Here is a 4,894-nt window from a genome sequence, read left to right as displayed (position 1 = left end):
GCCCGGAACGGCGGAACCAGGACCGGCTCGGCGGGGCTCGCTCCCCACTCGGGACGCAGCTGCGGGCGCCTCAGCAGCCGAGAAGAGAAAGTACGCAGCGCGCGCCAGTAGCCATCACTCTGGGGGAGCGCGCTGCCTGCTCGTATTTATAGCCGGCGCCGCGACCCGCGTGACCCACCGCTCTTCGCGCAGCCCCGAAGCCCCGCCCCCTAGATGACGCAGGCTCCCCCAGCCGGCCAAGCGTGCCAAGCCCGGTGAGCTCCACTACAGCGCTCATTGGTCTGACCCGTGCCGGCGGCCAAGCACAGGCCACGCCCCCATCGGGGAGCTGGTCCACGAGGGCCAGGATGGTCCCCTCCCTGCGGCCTCGCCTAGTTATCCAGACACCGTCTGTTCACGCCGGCTGATGACCGGCGGAGACCGCAGGGGACCCTCGCCTGTGCCCCCGAGGTCATCAGACGGGGTAATTGAAGACGCGCTCAAGGTCATCCCTAGTTCCTCCCACGCGGCCACGTTTTGGTTGTGGCCGCACTTTGAGCGCAGTTCTGACCTGCGGCTCCTGGTGGCCACATTTAGCCATGTTACCTCGCTCCTGCCTGGTGACAAAGCGAGAGGGCTTGTTCCCTAGGGATCCAGTCCTGGCTCATTGTCACACCTGTGACTTGCCTTTGGCGTGACAGCTCCGTCCCTAGCCTGTCTGGTTGAAGGGGGTGCTCAAGTGGTCGCTTTGCTCCCGCAGTCAGGCACTTGGGTGGAAACTGAAAGATCGAGTCCTGAGAACCGACTTGAGGCCCCAGTGTGGCGCAGAGCTGTTACAAGATAGCTGTGGGTCATTAATTTCCCTTCGGCAAATCTGCATTCTCTAAGCTGTGGCGCAGAGGGAAGGATACAGCTTCGGATTCAAATTCTGACACCTTGCTGCAATGTGTCGCCTTGAGCCAACCCCAAAATTCTCAGATCGAATTCTCAAGAATATATGATGTGGGACTGGAATTCAAAGATTTAACTGGTGTGGCTAGAACTAGAACCCTGTAGGTCTTCAGAAAATGCTAATTTCCGTTTTGTGCTTTCGTGAGTATGTCTTTTGGGGATGTAGGAAAGGGTGCAAGGGAGTGGGGTGTTCTGTTTTGCATCCTGCAAGCGTCCCTTCCCTTTTGAGATAAAGATTGCTTCCTTATCCTCTATGTGATATGCACTGCATTGACATTAATAATATTTGCCCTGTACGTTTGGGAGCATTTAGTTATATGGCTGAAACTCGAGATTGAGCCAGTCATACTGTCTGTGGGAGATTTAAGATGTGGTCTCTTGATGGGGTTGTAGTGAAATTAAAATATTCCAGCCAGATATACCAGGTTTAGAATGCTCTGGAACCCCCCACCACCACATTTTTACTATCTCTAGCTTCAGGACACTGAAGCAGGAATAAAGATGTTATATAAGTTGTGGCAGTGTCTGAGTCATCTATAAAGGCTCAAACTTCACCTGAGAGAGCATCTAATAGAGTTATGTGAGTTACACAAAGCTCTAGGTCCCAAGGTCATGCCTGAAAAAGAAGGTTCATGTCTCAGAGCACTGACCCTGAAGTGTTATTCTGGCACCTTCAAATATGCTAGGCCTTCTAACTTTACTTCATATCAAGGTTATGAAAACACTGAATGAAAGAAAGATTGATCTGTTAAAGGTCTTTGCATTCCGCCAATTAAAACAGTAATTTTCAAAGTAATTATTTGTAAGGAAATACCTACAACTTTCCCCACTGTTTTATTTCAGTCTGTTCACAGGCATTCTTAGGCCAGTCCGTGACAGTATCAAACATTATGCCCAACAACTGGGAGTGTGGGGCGACGAGGGGGGGGTGTCATGTAAACAGCCTATCTGTCAAGGTGCAAGAGCTCAGTTCAGGACTGGTAGGGGGTATGCAGTATGTGGGAGAGGGTTCGGGTTGTAGAACAGGATCCATAGGGTGCCATGCTGAGAAACCAAGACTTAACCTTGAATGAGGCATCTTTATGCTCCTGTAGGGGAAGAGAAGAAGTGCCTTGAAATAGAAAAGAAAGAGAGGGTATGAGGACCCCCGCTTCTCACACACTAGTGGCCTTGATCCTTGCTTTCTCCAGAAATTCTAGGGAAAGATGTCAAGAGAACCTAAGGGAATCCAGGCATGGTTGTGCATGCCTGTAATCCCAGCCCTGAGAGGCTGAGGCAGGAGGATTGCTGTGACTTTGAGGCCAGCCTGAACTAGTTAGTGAGCTCCTGCCTAAAAAAAAAAAAAAAAGCCTAAGGGAAACCAAATGCCTGTTAGAATCCAGGCAGTGATGCAAACATACTTTATAATCTTAGGGAGGCCCATTCATCTAGTGCTTAAACACAGACAGTAAGACTATACTGTTTGCTCTGCTGCTCACTAGCCATGTGACCATGGGCAAATACATTTTCTGCCTGTTTCCTTGTCTCTGAAAGGGAGCAATGGGGAGTCCTTTCTTCACAGAACTGTTGGGAGAACTAAATGAGTCAGTGTCTGCATAGCTATTCTCAGAGACATGTAGCACAGCTAAGTGATCTTATGCTTTATTCACCAGTTAGCTGATGGCTGGCAGTAGAGCCTTTTTTTCAAGTGAGGTGTGTGTCCAGTGATCAGACACCACCCTGCATCTGGGCCAAGCTCCTTAAATCTTAGTCCTCTGGCTGAGAATGAGGTCCATGCAAATAGGGCTGCTGCCAGAGGAGAGAGGCTCATGTAAATGAGCCCACTGGCCTAGCCCAGACCCTGACTGACAACAAGATCTATGGTGAGTCACTGCCACTGAGCCCATAAGTGCAAGGGTCCCTTGATGTCTTCACCCACATGGGACAAAATGGGACAGTCTTCCACGGGCTTTAGAACACCATGTTGGGCTCCGTTGGTTTGGAATTTCTTTGGAATATTTCTATCTCTCTAACTTAGTGGTGGAGTTGAGATGCCAAGAGCTAGGAAGGTGACCTGAAAGCCCTTCCAAGCCTGCAGAAGTCAGGTCAAAAGGAGGAGACAGTACCACGTGAACACTTTCTGAGCTCCGAGGGACTTGGAGTCAAGAAAATGCATCTGAGGTCACCGTGCAGTGTGTATGAAGTAAGCATCTTGGGAAAAGTCTGCTGGGAGGAGGGGGAACTCAAGTGGACATGGGAACATTGTGGAGCCAGTGCAGGATCAAAGGCCATTTCAGAGGCCATCCATTAGGACTTGGATGGGAGCAGGGGGAGAGAACATCCAGAAAAGAGATGGTAGGGGCCCTCGAGTAAGAGAGAATCACCTCTACCTGACAGTCCCTCCCCAGCCCAGATAAATGAGGGAAGAATAATGTCTGCAATGCAGTTAAGTGCTTGCCTGTGCCAGGTACAGTTTCAGATCCCAGTATATATTATCTCCTGGGGCATTCAGTAAACCTTCAAAGAGATGCCTTATTTTATGGACAGGGAAACTAAGGTGCAGAAAATGAAGCCACAGTCAAACCAATGCAGAATTTAACAAACACCCCAGGATGCCAGGAAATACAGAAGAAAGTACCATAGCCCTAGGTGTTAATTCTTATTTGCACTTAAATTAGCACATTTACTTTCCCCTTCTTTCCTCATTTTCAGTAACTGTTGCATTTACAGCCTGCATTTTAAGCCTTGACAAATCCTGTTAGAATAGAAAAGGGCAGTTCTAGGAGACCTGTCTGTACCTCAGTGGCTCCAGTGTCCCTGGAATCAAAGAAGCAGGAAGCCAGAGTTTATGTTTTCTCCAGAAACAAAGTTGTGGCCTGAGCATGTCTTAGTTGCTGAAAATTCTTCTCCAAAGTCTTCTCAAAACAGGAAACCCATCTTGCAAGGAAAAACCCATCTGTAGTTAGCTTCTACAGGAAATAAGTTCAAAATAATATTTCCAGGAAGAACCCTGTGTCACCACTGTCTCCCCACCTGCTTTGGATGCAGCTGACCTCTCTGTCTCCAGAAATTTCCCATTTATTTACCATACAGAACAGGAATGGATACCCAATGTCCATGACTCTGCCCTGCATGGCACAGGGTAGGAGCAGGGGTGCTTTGAAACACCCAGTTAGCCAAACTCTGATGTGGAGACTCATGGGCTGAGACGGGTCAGTGTCCCACACCAAGAAAGATTTAGGTTTTGGTTATACCAGACAAACTGGTCAGTCCATTTCTGCCAACACAGAAGTTGACCCTCCACTCCACACTTGTACACCTCCTCCCTGGCTGCTCAGTGCCTAGTCCCTTCCTTTGACTTCGTGACAAGCATGATGTTGCAGAAGACCCAGACAAAGGGAACAGGAGCACAATTCTTTTTTTTTCCCTTGAGATACAGTATTGCTATGTAGTTCAGGCTGGCCTTAAACTCATTATGTAGTCTAGGTTGGCCTTGAACTTGTGGTGATCCTCTTGCCTCAACCTCCCAAATTCTTGGATTATAGGATTATAGGCATGCACCACTCTGCCCACCTTGAGCACAGTTCTTATAGCCTGAAATGGTTCCCATGTTTTGGTCCTCTGATTTGGCCTCAAGACACCAGAAAGATGCCAGGGGAGCTTTAAACTAGCTTTAAATTGTTTTCTCCAAAGCTTTACTTTCTCAGCTGTTGACTAAGGAAGAAAGGCAACTTGCTGGAAACACAGGAGCCATGTGTAGTAAAGACCCTGTGGCTAAAGAGGAAAGGGTCAGCTCCCTGTCCTCACACCCCAGAACACGTGGCTTTAGTCTGAGAAAGTGAGGGAGTGACAGGACATGAGTCATCCACACAGTCATCTCCAGGAGGAGCTACAGCTTCCTGCATCTCTGTGGCTGCTCCTGCCTCTTCATCCTTCAACAAATAGCCTGCTGTGGATCTAGGAGTCCAACAAGCTTGACCAGCCC

Source organism: Fukomys damarensis, unplaced genomic scaffold, assembly GCF_012274545.1.
Source record: "Fukomys damarensis isolate Sample0158 unplaced genomic scaffold, DMR_v1.0_HiC HiC_scaffold_9, whole genome shotgun sequence".
NCBI lineage: Eukaryota > Metazoa > Chordata > Mammalia > Rodentia > Bathyergidae > Fukomys > Fukomys damarensis.
This window is presented reverse-complemented; position numbering follows the sequence as displayed.